Source organism: Octopus bimaculoides, chromosome 18 (genome assembly GCF_046866305.1).
Source record: "Octopus bimaculoides isolate indiv1 chromosome 18, ASM4686630v1, whole genome shotgun sequence".
Classification (NCBI taxonomy): Eukaryota; Metazoa; Mollusca; class Cephalopoda; order Octopoda; family Octopodidae; genus Octopus; species Octopus bimaculoides.
Genome location: NC_142945.1, coordinates 52,235,784 through 52,251,760, shown reverse-complemented (window position 1 = coordinate 52,251,760; position 15,977 = coordinate 52,235,784).

The window sequence follows — 15,977 nt, the reverse complement described above, 5'->3', positions numbered from 1 at the left end:
GATCCACACACAAGTCAATCAGGGATGAAAAGAGAAGACACTTTCCCAGCGGCCATACAATGAGACTGAATCCAAAACCATATGGTTAGAAAAGCAAGCATCTTAACCATGCTGCCGTTCCTGCATACCTAGGAATTTGTAAAAGCAAAAATTCATTATTTTTCTCATTGCAAATTAGTTTCTTATGCCTTTGTAATTCGATCCTAGTTCTGAAAAAGGTTTCCAGCTCCCAACAGAGAGGTTTCCTTGCTAGTTACAATTAATATATAACTAGATGTTTGTGTGAACAGAGAGACAGTAGCGGAGTCTTATTTACTTGTAGAGAAAAAAAGAAGAGAGAAAAAAAACAAAAAAACCATGCTCAATTACTTATCCAGAAAATTAGTATCAGCTCAGTTTACAATATATTTTATTGAAGAGGGAGGAACAATAAAGAAAATATAATTGATTTACAATTCAAAAACCACTCAAAAAACCCCCAGATCTGTTTACATAGATATCTGAGACTAAATTATCTAATGTATCCTTATCATGTTTATTTTTTAAATGGCAGGGTGTGGTTTGAGGGGAAGTTTTGTTGTTATTTCTACAACACCATACAACCACATAGAGGTTCTTTTTACTGGCAACAGTTATTCTATAAATATGTGTGTGAAGATGGTGGTGACGGCGGTGAGACAGAAATTGTTTATTTGCAGAAAAATGACTTGTATCCAATTAGTTGTCCAGAAAAAGAGTATCACAGCTCAGCTTACAATTTATTTTATCAGAAGGTGGGGAACAATAAAGATAAAAGTAATTGGCTTACAATTCACAGAAAAATAAAACAAAATAAATACACAAAAATATCCCCTTCTGTTTACATAACATTCAAATAATGAAAAAAAAAAAAGATATACACATATTTTTGGTAGCTATGATTACTCATATTTATTATATTTGCTTCTTGTTAAAAATGTTGATTTTTTTTTTATTATTCATTTTATCTTTACTACACTGTCACTGTAATTTAGACACAAAATGTTACAACTCTAGGAATATTGTTAAACGGCTTTCTCTAGATAACTGTATTTAGACTATAAACTATAATTTATAATATCTTTGGGGAGTTTCTACAGCTAATGGTTTATTTACTTGCCATTGATTTTTCAAAAGAAAAAAAAACACACAGCCACACTTTGCATATGTATTATACATACACACAGACACACACACACACACACACACACACGTGTGTGTGTGTTTTATTGCCTCAGCAATTTTAAATGTAGCATATTACAAAGAACATGTCAAAGTGCTTTTGAAACTGGTTTGGTTTCACTCTTTCCCTAAATTAATTGTTACATCACATCAATTTGTAAATAAGTGTCATTGCAGTCTCAACTGGACTTATTACATTGTACAAAACAGTATTCAGATGTGGTTTTGGAAAGGAGCAAATAAAAAAAGAAAACACAGTTTATTTTCTTCATATACATTAATATAGCAGGGAATAAGTTTGCAATTTCAGATGCACAGATGAGAATTAATCACAACTTTTAAGTTATAATATAATAAAAATGATTTCTGATTTAGACATAGAAGCATTAATTTATAGGGACGTGGATAACATAGACCCAATAATTATAATAACAGTGATTTCAGATTTTAGCACAAGGCCAGTAATTTTAGGAGGTGGGGATAATCATTTATGCTAAGCCCAGTCTTCAACTGGTGCTTATTTTACTGATCCCAAAAGATGAAAGGTAAAGTCAACTCCAGTAAAATTTATACCCAGAACATAAAGAGCCAGACATAATGCTTAGCAGCATTTTGCTTGAGGCACTAATGATGCCACCAGCTTGCTATTTAAAGAATAATAATAATCCTTTCTACTGTAGGCATAATTTTAAGGAAGGCGGTTAGTCTATTGATTTAAGAGATGAGGAATTATGTACATTATTTACATTTGACGGATATTTGCCCTCATCTTGTTTGTTGTTAACACAATGTTTCGGCTGATATACCCTCCAGCCTTCATCAGGTGTCTTAAAAACAAACAAGATGAGGACAAATATTCGCCAAATGTAAATAATGTAAAATCAACAATTATCCCTGTGGTAATTGGTATACTTGGCACAACATCAAAATGTCACCCAAGAGACTGAAATTTAGACTTATGTTGTCAACTTGCAGAAAAGTACTATCATAATATTCCATAAGAATCCTAAGAAAGATTCTTGAGATATGAGTAGACTTGTTGTCATCAAACCTCAAGATACTCCTGTTAATTAAATTAGCATGTATTAGCTTGATAATGATGATAATAATGACAATAACAATTCTTTCTACATACAAGGAAACCTCTAGATGTTCACTCAATATGCTAGAAATACCAGTCAAATCTCTCTTAAATTACACTCTCATTTAAAAAGGGAGGACATATTGGATAATAATATAGTTCTAGATATAATATATGTGAGGGGTGAGAGACGATGAGATGATGAAAGCTGGAGTGTTTTTGCTTTTAAGTTTGTTGATCTGAGAAAAAAGCAACAATAACAAAGATCCACAAGTTATTCCAATAAATTTGAACATAAGGATAATTTATTTTCTATGTCATAAATAACTTTCTAGCAAATAATAATAATAATAATAATAATAATAATAATAATAATAATAATAATAATCGTATAGAATTTAAAATATTTATTTTTCATTTGGTTAAAAGCAACTAATTAGCAGTTGAAGAAATTCTTCCCAATGGAAAAATTAAAAAAAAAAAAGAACATATCAGACAATATTGCAATAAGTGACTATTTAAAAACTCATTAGCAAAAACCATTTAAGTAATTAAAGCCTAATCAAATTGGGAACAGACCTTTAATGGCAAAATCAATAAATTAAAGTGTTCATCAATAAACTACTTTAATGCTGGTGCCTTTGACATCCAACTTACAAACAAGGTATCAGATTCATTAACACCAGAAAAATGTCAGCGCTAGGCTGTTATGAAGATAATGTTTCCATTACTTAGCTCTTAAAACTAGCTCTCTTGATTGCATTGCTTTAATTAGGTTTTAAATTTTAACTCAGTATTGGTGTATGCACTAGCGTTATACATGCATCGCTTATTTTAAACTGACAGTTGCTTTAGCACTAACCAAGGCGGTTTTGGAAATGATCCATGATCTCTGACCTGGAACGCGTTTGGAAGAGGTTGTGAAGTACTCCAGTACTTCTTGAGAAACATTTGGAGAATATTCTAGACCATCATTGATAATTTCTTCCACTAAACCATTAAATATATAAAAAAAAAAGGAAAAAAAAATTGAAGTAGATATTCCTTCAACTATATTTATTGCTCAAACTCTCAGAAGGATGTAAGTACTTGGCAAACAACACTTGCTATCAGAGTAGAAAATGGAAGAGAACATTACAAAACACACACACATGCACACACACACACAAAAATAACAAGAATAAAATAAAATTCACAATGAAAGAGACAAAGAGGTGCAACATATGTGCCTTGTGTGCATGTATTTTTTTCTTCTAATTACTAAAAATGTCATTAATATCAATGATATACATGTGTGAATATGTATATATGTGTATATATTATATATACATATATATGTGTCTGTGTGTGTGCATATATATATATATATATATATATATATATATATATGTATACAAACACACATATATCTATACACCCACACACATCTATATCTACATCTATTTATATATATGTATATATATATACACTCACACACACTAAGTAGCAAGGCAGCAAACGTGTCACTTTAGTAATGTTATTAGATATTTATGACATTAAAGATCTTGCTTGATATTGTCAACATTTCTACTCTTTGGCATTCAATGGCATCAAAACTGGAATCCATATTTGATAAGCATTTCTTTCTTTCTTTTTTTTTTGTCTTTCTTTATTTATTTACTTATTTACTTATTTGTCCATATTAATTCGGTTAATACCATATAGTGAATTAGCGGCAGAAACAAACAAGACTTTATCATGTGTCAAGGAGAGAGAACAAAGAAATTATATAGCGCTTTGGATGGCGAAACAATTGCTGGAAACAAACAAAGATGTTAGTAGACAGAATTATATAAAATAATACAGAAATAATACTATCATAGAGTCAATGAGATATTATGATTAAAATAAATATGAGAGTTGAGATGAGCTTAATTGAAAGGTCAATTTTAAAGATCAGAGCATCAAGTGCATATATATGTATATAACCAAGGGAAATGATAACTAGAAAAGCAACTGGTTCCGTTTGTGTATCTATGGGTATACTAATGGACTTCCAAGTAGATAAGAACACAGTTATATGCTGAGTTGTCTTTTATCTTTTATTTGTTTCAAGCATTAGACTGTGGTCATGCTGGAGCATTGCCTTGAAGAATTTTTAGCTGAATGAATTGACTCCAGTACTCTTTTTTTAAAAATATTTCTAGCCTGATACTTATTCTATCGGCCTCTTTTGCTGAACCACTAAGAAACACAGACAAACCAACACTGGTTGTCAAGCAGTGGGGTAGTGGAACAAACACATACATGAAAACACATGCACACACACACATACACACACAGGCATATAGTTATATACACAATGGACTTCTTTCAGTTTCCGTCTACCAAATCCACTCACAAGGCTTTGGTCAGCCCAAGGCTAAAGTAGAAGTTACTTGCCCAAGATACTATGCAATGGCACTGAATCCAGAACCATGTGGTTGGGAAGCAAACTTCTTACCACACAGCTACACCAGTATCTATAAATGCTTTGTAAGAAAGCCATATGTAATAAGTTTCAATATTGTTTCCATTAACTGCTGTTATATGATGGTCTGGAAATACATAAACAAGAAAAAAATAAAAGAAAGAACTGAATATTGGAGTGGGGTTTCAAAATTACTTTCTTCTGCTGGATAATAATGTTTATTATTAAGTTTAGCCTTCAGTTTCTTTACCTCTTGATCAGTTAAAAAGAAGCAAGATGGTTACATGGATAAAGTAGTGGACAACATGCTTATGGATCACAAATTCAAATCTATGCAAATATTTTATTCATTTGGGGGTTGGAACAATTTATTTTACATTGCCACAGTTCAACGAATGGCCAGGAACAGAAAGCAGGACATCTGGAAATGTTACATCTGTGATATACTGGAATTTAGTCAAAGAGATTTATCTCTCATCTGCTTTCACACCATAAAACCAAATACCCAATAAACCTATAATGCTTATATCATCAATATTCAGAAAATGTAGTTATCTATTGATTTCTTTCAGCTTATTTAAGTGTAAGGAATATGTTTGATGAAAAGAAAGTTTAAATATTCCATCCAGCTATTTATTTTCTCCACCCACTATTCTTGCAAGTATTGTGGAGGTAGAATCCCTCAGGCACTTCCTCCATTGGGTCCTGTCAAAAGCAACTGTCATTACACATCCCCAAGCATGACTAACTGAAAACATGGATATTATTCAACCGTCTTGTTCTTGGTCTACATCTAGGCCTTTTGCCAGTTGGCTCAGCACGAAGAATATTTCATACAAACACATTTTAAATTATACAAGTGTCAGTAAATCTACAACAATACTCCACACATTTAAATTGTAATATGTAATAACATCATTAGAAATTGTAAAAAATCTTGAGAACTCATCCAAGCTTTTAGCTCTGTCAATTTAATAGTCATAAGAGTATATGCAGTACTTGAGGTGTCAGGAATTATTAACAATAGCCATGTACTTCCTCTACAGCAAGAAATCTGTTCTGGGCCTTTCATCCTTTAGCCTTTCATTGCTAGGCATAAACCTGTTACCCTCTCAACTGTAGTCCAATTCAGTTGAAGGTGGTCTTTGTCATGGAAGATACATGGTGCAATTAAAAAAAGTGTCTATTACACTCTGTAATGTGGTCGGCATTAGGAAGGATATCCAGTTGCAGATATACTGATACATTGCGAAAGTAAACATTGGAGCATGACACAGTCCTGTGACCAATCAGATCCGGAAAAACCGTCCAATGCATGCCAACATTTGTAGATAGATATTAAAAGATGATGATAGTGATGATGATGTAGCCTTAAAGGGTTTCACATCATCCTCTCAAAACCTCTTTGGTCTAAAAAGGCATTGACATATGTCTGTTTGTCTAAATTGACCTGAGCTAAAAAAACAATCACTTCTACCAAATATTTTAAGATAAAGAACCGAATCCCTAATTTCTTTTAATGTACATATGTGATTTCGATGTGGATACCAGAGAAAATATCGTAAATTACTGGAAGTTATTGTTTAGCTAGCAGCAACGATCACAAGCAGACATTTGAAACCAAATAGACAGCTGCAATGCTAATAAAGTAGTTTACCTGGAAGATTGATAGCAGACTAATTGTTGAAAATGTACTTAAATGAAAGCAGGTGTTTACCTCTGTTGCTAATGATTAAAGACATCAACTATGGATCACTCAAAACAATATATTTAGTTACTTGAGCAACCTTTACAAGTAAATTATGAAGCTTCAGAGGTCCAGAGAGATTTAGAGAACTTCAAAGAAGATTAAACCAATGTAGAGAAGAAGGCAAAACAGTTATAAATGAAATATTAGACAGAGAAATTTACTTTTATAATTAAATTTATAAATTTTTATGATTGATGTTTATATATAAGTAGCTGTTGAGTTTCTGGAACCCAATTGTAGATTTTATTTATTTTTTTGTTGCTGTTGCTATTGTTAAGCCCAAAGTTAGCCCTGACAGAATAGATCAACGATCAAAGGTCTCTCTACAGCAATATCATCCAATGAGGCCTTCTCTTTGAAGGATGGTAGAGTGTAATTTGAAGGAGATATAGTCATTATTTCTAACAGATTAAGTAACCAGCTCAAAGCTGGTTTAACTAGACAGCTCAATGCTGTCCAGTTAAATCAAGTTGTAGATAGTAAAAAAATTACTTTGACTATTTGGTGCAAGGAAAACATAAACAAAGTGACAAGGGGAGGAAAGAGAAATAAATTGCTTAATTGATTGGCAAACTCAAAAATGGAAAATATTTGAATAAAGAGTTGGAAGGTTTAATGTGATGAAGTTGAATAATGAGTGAAAGTTTGTTGACCTCCTCACAATTTCATTGTAGTATCACCACCATCATCACCATGATCATCATCATCACCACCATCATCATCATCATCACCATCATCATTTTACATTCACTTTAATCCTTTATTCACAATGTTTTGAATTTATCATGCATTATCTCACACCTTTGATACTTCAATTATGTGATTATCTATTTTTGGAATGACATTGTAGGTAGGTGTGAGAGGCCAGATGGTGCCAGCTTGAACATAAAACAGGTAAAATATTTGGGCCAAATATGTGCTAAAGAATTAATGTTGGCACATTGATAAAGTCGCTTGAGTATCAGATATAATGTGACACCAGTCCTACGAACATTAGCAGTCTACTATAGATCTGCCATATGATACTGAAAAATATAAAAAGTGAGAGTAGTTTGCTCAGAAAATAAAAGACTTTTCTTGTGTTTACAATATTATAGCCTTGAATATTATAACTATGGAATCTTTAACAAATGAAAATAAAGAATATCCAAAATCTAAAAAGAAATCATAAACACTTTATATATATAAGAATATATTTCTAAAAGATAAACGTAAATTGAAAATAAAATTTAAAAAATCAAGATAGTGATAGAGAAATTAATGTATTTACTGATGATTGAAAGAAAATAACCTTAATAAGAGGAAAAAAGCTGTGATGTACTAAACATCAGCGGTAAGAAAATATAAGTGGGTGGATAGTATATAGCTGTGTATTTAGAGTATGGTGTGGAGAGGGAACAACGTAATAATGAGAACAGTGAAAATGACTTGAAAGATAAAATAACATGTTTCTTGCTTGACAGTCAGTCAGCAAGAGGCAACTGTCTTGATGAAATTATGTAATATTGTTTTCTCATTTTGTGATGAAATTTGCTTAGGATTGTAATTATAAATGCTCTAACAAAGAAAAGAAATTTCAACACAGATATCTAATACTATGAGTGATTACCATTTCAGCATCCAAAGATCGTTTTTCTTCAGCATTGCTAGTCAGTTATCACCAGTTCTCTTATTTCAATTGCTTGACTCGTTTACCTATTTGTCATCAAAGTGCAGATGAACTTGATCATAATATTAGTGTCATTAAACCTACAAACAAAACACAAATAAAAAGGGGAGAACAAAAATTCCTTCTTTTCCTAGCCAGATGCTAAATTTAGCCCAGTTGCTAGAATTAAAATATGCAGGAATCTTGTCTCGTAACAGAGATTGTGTGCTACAGTGTTTCTTTAGCAGCTAAATGCAAAGCTGGACCCGTTTATTTTGTGACTTATAAAGAGAAACACAAAATTTCATACATACTTTCATAAAATCTGAGGGGAGGAGAAAAGAAAAAGAACAAAACAAAACAAAAAAACCCATAACTCTATAATGATTTATTAGAATCATAAACTAAAAGTTTTGGTAAATTAATACAGGTGATGGTAATCTAAGAATCATTAAGTTTTGCAATGATGATAAAGAAAACTAAAAATATTGATTTTTAGCTAACCTAACACATCCAGTGTATGTATGTATTGTAAGCAATAGAGACGTTGTTCAGCTAGTTATCCAAAAGCAGCAAGCACACCTTTCCTTTTTAGAATGCTTTTCTTAATAATGTGCGTCATGAAATTTGGTCTAATAGAATTCTGTCTTCTGACATTACTATAGTAACTAAAGTGTAAAAGCGTAAGATAATATAAAATAACCAAAAACATTATTTTGCAAAGAAACAAAGTGTGAAAATATTTTCGTCTCCAGGTGTTAATAAAATTAGGCGCTCAATTGAATCGGTGGCAGTGTCACAAGATTCTACAAAATTTTGTATTTGTCATTTACTATAAACATGACATCATAAAACAGATTCACACACAGACACACAAACACACACACACACAAACACAATTCTTTCTCTCTCTGTGTTTGCAGAATTTTAAAATTCAACATTCAAAAGCAAGCAAGTTTAAGTCTATGAAAAAAATGCGATTGCATGTCAAACTAAATGTAGAACTACTACCATATGATAATGGAATCTAATGCATGTCAAAGAAAACTGTTCTCGTGACTAATATTTGTTTATTAAGACAAATGAAGGAGCCCCTCATATGGTCACTCAAACCATTAGAAATAGTGACCAAATCTTTAATCTTTTTTGTTACGATATTTCTGTTGAAATACCTTTATTTCAAGTAACCTTGAAAGTAAATTTGTCATCATTTAATGGTTGAAACATAACTTGGCACGAAAATTTTGATGACAGATTTTAATTTAGATTACTAGAAAAAACTGGAGTTATGTAATCAGAGAAACATTGGGCAAGTTGAATATGAATTACTTCCTAGCATCTTAGGTCAGGAAAGTACATATTAGATCTTATCATCAAACCACCTGTCAAAAAACAGAAAGATGGTCATATAAAGAATGCCTCTGTCCAGAGATCTACTCCCTCAGAGTTGCTTGAGGCTACACAAAACTATTGTTCTTACTATTGTTGTTAATCTTCACAAATATCAATATTTAACCAATCTAATGTTTTAAACATTATTAGTTACTTTTTTATAAGTGTATGAAGAGATGACACTTCATATAACTGGAAAAAGTTTGGTAAGAAGAGAAGAAATATTAGAGTATATTTGAAAAAGAACGTCACATTTGATGGCAACATGAGAAAACATTGTATAGGTACATGAACGTTTTTCTAAGTGCAATACAGGAAACTATCAGTCTTTGAGTAACTTATGTAACTTCACAGTTTAAACAGGCAGGAAGTATAAAACCCAGTACATAACACTATATATATTGTTCATTTCTCTGTGAAGTTTTACAAATGCTTCAGGGGACAAGAATTTTGTGCATTGTGCTTATTAAATGTTTTGTGAGCAAAGTGTAGGACATGAAACTCATGGCCATTGAGTCACTAAAATAACTTTACAGCTAAATAAATATCTATATCAGTATATTTATAAACATATATATGTTTCTCTGTGTGTGTTTGTTTCTGTATATATATATATATATATATATATATATATATATGCACATAGAAATTTTAAGCTTTATATATATAAATTTATATATTACAAGCTTTATGCAAATATATATATATATATATATATATATATATATATATATATATATATATATATATATGTATCATATTTACTAATGTATTTATAAAGTACAATAAAAACACACTTTTCCAGATTCCCAAATTCAGATTTTATATATGTTTTTTCAAGTTATACACAAGGAAAAAAGAATCAAAATTTTAGCACACTAAGTACAGCATATTGCAAATATTTCAAAATACTTTTCTGCTTTTTTCTTCCTGCTGTGTAACTAGTGCTACTGTCTACAGTTTTTATTAAATATTTACACATTTGGATAAGAACTTTTTAGAAAGTTCTTGATAAAATAAAGCCTGTTCTTTGTAACTGTGCATCAATATGCACTTTGATGGAGATCACATCAAATATAGAATGGACAAATATAACAATGTCTAGAGTTTGCCTTCCAAAAAATCTTGTGTGATCCATGCAAAGCTGACATTGAATCATAGGAATTGGAAGACAATCCTGTCAACAACACACTGATGCTGCACTTACAATCTACTAGAATTCAAAAATTTACCCACAATAAATGCCACTAGGAGATGCTGCTCAACAACATCAATCACTGCTCCCCATATATGATATCACAACAACAGTGCGACACTGAACATTTACTTCATCTAGGTAAGTATCTTCTACAACAGCCCTGGGCTGACCAAAGGTATGTGAGTGGATGTGGTAGACTTCATCATCATCATTATCATCATCGTTTAACGTCCGCTTTTCATGCTAGCATGGGTTGGACGATTTGACTGAGGACTGGTGAAACCAGATGGCTACACCAGGCTCCAATCTGATTTGGCAGAGTTTCTACAGCTGGATGCCCTTCCTAACACCAACCACTCTGAGAGTGTAGTGGGTGCATTTACGTGCCACCAGCACGAAGGCCAGTCAGGAAGTACTGGCAACGGCCACGCTCGAAATGGTGTATTTTATGTGCCAATAAAAATCGTATTGTCCATTTTCCTTCATTCTGTACTTTCATTTATCTATAAATTAGGATATCCATATATACTACAGAAGCAGGCATGGTTATGTGGTTGAGAAGTTCCAGCTTCAATCCCATTGTGTGGTACCTTGGGTAAGCTTTTTCTAATATAGCCGCGAACTGACCAAAACCATGTGAGTGAATTTGGCAGAGAGAAACTGAAAAAAGCCCAGAGTGTGTGTGTGTGTGTGTGTGTGTGTGTGTGTGTGTGTGTGTGTGTGTGCGCACATCTTATTGTGTTGACATTACATGGTTGTTGTAAATGAATGTCATTCCTTTCCAATATTCTATGAAAACCTGTGTGGCCATGGAGAAATATTACCTTGCTGGGAAACAGGTGAGGTTTGGCAACAGATAAGGCAGAAAATTAGCTTTAACAAGTTCCGTCTGATCCATGCAAACATGGAAAGATGGATGTTAAATGAGGATAATGATGATTGGTGTGTGTGTGTGTGTGTGTGTGTGTACGTGTACCCTTGTCTTGATATCATACAATGGCCATGAACGAGCATCACCATCACACAAGCAATTTTGTTAATTTCCAGTCTCTTATGAAAAACATGTCTGGCCATAGAAAAATGTGTCTTAACAAATTTCATCTGACTCATGCAAGCATGGAAAATGGACATTAAACAATGATGATGATACAATTTTGTCGATTAGCTGTGCCAGAATGAAACAAAAAGATGCAATGACTTTGAATCCTCATCCGGGGCTACTGTAGAACCGAACAGAAATAATGACAGAGATAAAAACGATACAAGCGCTTCGTTGCCCAATTAATTTTCATGTTATCATGACTTTCTGTCAATGACGGAGTTGGCACACATTTAGCTGACTGACCACTGCTACCGTTATGATCTTAATTTGCGTTTTAAAAATGCAGAGTTTGGTTTGAAAACACAGAAATAATGTCTCAACAATAAATGCGTATCCGTCTGTGCATCACAATACTGTGAATGGTTGGAAGCCTCATTGCGCATAGAAAAAAAAAAGATTACGTGCTGTCTGTGTAACAACAAATGGCAGTGAATTTATTCTATACCATGCAACCTGTATAACTAGATATAGATGCCATCAAACCAGTCTAACTCTCTTCTTTGCTTGACACTCACCTATTCATTATATCATACAACCCATGTAAAGAAAGATGATATTAGAGTTACATGTATTCAATAGCCTCTACCACCATACTATTACTCTAGCTTTCCTGTCCCTCATGAAGGTCATGTATGAAAGATTGCACCAGATCTGGCGTACCACTCTTTCTGACTGCCAACCATCAATCCCTCTCCCCTAGCTAGTAGACTCAAGGGCATTCAGCCATAGAAACTTAAAAAGACCTGTCATACCAAATGAGAGTATAGTCATGGGTGGTGATGGTGTTTCGTAACTGGAACCGATGCCAGTGAGCATGAAAAAAGCACCCACTACACTCTTGAAGCGGTTGGCATTAGGCAGGGCAGACAGTTGTAGAAACCATACCAAATCAAATTAGAACCTTGTGTGGCTCTCCAGCTTATTAGTTTTCAGTCAAACCATCCAACCCATACCAGCATGGAAAATGGACACTAAATGATGATGATATATCAGACAACCATAGAATAAAAGAGAGAAAAAGAAAGAAATGACAGCAATCAAAGCTAACTTTAGTTATATTTTTGGTGTCTTTTAGACATTTGATGTTGCAAAAAAAAAAAATAATAATAATAATAAAAGAAAAAAATAATAAAAGAAAGGAAAAATTATTGCATCATATTTAAAAAAATTTTTTTATTGCTTTTATCATGATAGATGTCTAATACCAAAATGGCTTTTAGATGTTTGCAAGACAGTTCTAGAATTTTGAAAGATAAAATTGTAAAGGGAAATAATAACCAATATTTCACAATAGAAATGTTGGGCAGAGTTATTCTGGAGATAATATGAATATTCAGTTATGGCATTCCAGTAACATGATTGGTTATATTTCTAGAACAAAGTGGATTCTATATGGAAAGTGGTAAATTCTTCTCTAATAGGGAAAGTTAGATCAAAGAGATTAACCAATTTGAGCTGATTCTTTAATCGTTTACTGCTTTCAATTAATGAACTGTGACCATGCTGGGGCCTTGTTTCCAAGAACTTTAGGTGAGTATACTGACCATAGTACTTGGCCAGGTACATATTTGATTGTCTCAGTAAGTTGGGACAACAAAGTCAACCTAAGCACAGGAAGATATAATTAGAATGTAATCAAATACCACAATGGATTTTTTTTTAAACTCAAAGTATAGATTTTGATATCCAAAGCTGATATACATCCATATACCAAATTGCAATTATAAGGCTCGAGACAAGCCAATGCTTTGTTAGAAGACAGTTGCCAAATGTGTGGACAGTATGACACAACTTGTAATGATGAGGTGAGCCTCTTAACTATGTGGCTAAGTCTTTTATTTCGCCAGAGATAATGAAATAACAACTACGTCATGTTGACTAGAATGATCTGGATGTGGTTGATGAAGTGACTGTATATTTAAAGTGGGAAAAGTTCATGTAGAATTCTGTTAAAACCCTTTTGATACCAACCTGGCTGAAACTGCCTTTGGCTCTGTAGTACAAATGTCTTGTTTTCATAAGTTTCAAATCAAAATCTTCCACCAAAACCTTAGTCACAAGTTATGTTCCTAACACTAGCTTAATGATAACTAAGTTATTTTACTAAATTCTTCGTTATATTTAAAATTAATTGAGAGAAACACAGAGCATCTCAAAATAAATGCGGTAACGAAAGGGTTAATCTGTCTTCAGTCAACAAGATAGCTCCAGGTATGTTTGTGTGGTTATGAAATTTGTTTTGCTACTGCATGGCATCTTAGCAAGTACTTACTGCGACTGCTGCTACTACTATTACAGCTTTGGGTTGACCAAAGCCTGCTGAGAAAAATTTGGTAGACAATCGGATGTGTCAGTAAGGGATGCTGAACACAACTGGGGGTATTTGATTCATACCATTATGATCAGGTTGACTTAGTTATTTATTTCTTAAGAGATCAATAAAAGAGAACCAGAGAATGTAATGGAGTTAATGAAATTGAAAGAAAATGTTTCAAATCCTTTTAACACTACATTTCTGTTGGAATTCCCTTGCTTTGCTTCAATTAATTTTGAAAATATTGAAGAATTTATAAAAGTAATTGTCATTAGGTGTAGGAGTGGCTGCATGGTAAGTAGCTTGCTTACCAACCGCATGGTTCCGGATTCAGTCCCACTGTGTGGCATCTTGGGCAAGTGTCTTCTACTATAGCCTTGGGCCAACTAAAGCCTTCTGAGTCGATTTGGTAGACGGAAACTGAAAGAAGCCCATCGTATATATGTATATATATATATATATACATGTATCTGTGTGTATATGTTGGTGTGTTTACGTCCTCGTAACTTAGCGGTTCGGCAAAAGAAACCGATAGAATAAGTACTAGGCTTACAAAGAATAAGTCCTGGGTTCGATTTGCTTGACTGAAGGCGGTGCTCCAGCATGGCCACAGTCAAATGACTGAAACAAGTAAAAGAGTAAAAGAGTATTCAATTTCTGCTGAGGCTGACTTTGACTTTCATCCTTCTGAGGGTCAATAAAATTAAGTACCAGTTACACACTGAGGTCAATATAATGGACTAGCCCCCTCCCCTAAAATTGCAGGCCTTGTGCCTGAAGTAGAAAGAATCATTTAGCTTGTGTTTAGAACATGAATTAACATGAAATTTTCATGAAGAGTTTTAATGTAATTATTTTAAATATTAAGTTTGTAACATTGAACTGGGGTGGTCCCAGGTGGGTTAGCATCAAAAACGGTGAAGTATTTAAAGATTTTATTTGACAGACAACAATCTAAAGACTAAAATCGATAAGTAACAGAAAGAATAATGGAAAAGGTAATAGATATGCAACAGACGAGAATTCTACCTATATGGGGGCTCAAGGAACAAAGATGAATCACTCCAAATGGGGTAGAACAACAAAAAAAAAAAAAAAATCAAGCAAAAAACCCCAGAAAAATTGAGGTCTCCTGCAAATGGCATAAGAGATGCATTTCTCAGAGTTTGGGTTGTGTGTATATATAATCATGAAACAGAGAGATGTCTTTATTGCTTAACATTTTGAGCTGATATTTTTTTGTATTTATTTTTATTTGTTTTGTTCAATAAATGTGATGCTATTTTAATTTTTTTTTTCTTTTAGAATATTACCAGTTTATGTCTTTCAGTTTGAAATTTTATAGTTTTTTTCCTTCTTTCCTTGATTTATACATAGAATCATTGTCATGAGAGCAAAGCTGTATTTTAAATACAATTTTATGTCAAGTGAGGTGTGAAAACTGCAGCGGGGTAATAATTTTTTTTCTATTGAAAACTACTGAATCTACATTTAAACTTCACATATAAAGTAATAAATAATGTTGTACCAATATTACGTCTATCCAGGCTATAAAAAGAAAAAAAATTTTTTTTTTTTTTCTGAATCATTTCTAACTTTTCAAAGCTGAGAATCAACTGCTTATCAATTGGTAAAAAAAAAAAAAAAAAAAAAACCCACCAAAATAACACAACAAAAATGAATATATGTATTTTAATATTTTAGTTGACTGAGGCAGCGAGCTGGCAGAAATGTTAGCAAGCTGGGCGAAATGCTTAGTGGTATTTCGTCTGTCTTTACATTCTGAGTTCAAATGCTGCCGAGGTCGACTTTGCCTTTCAGGCCTGATAAATTAAGTACCAGT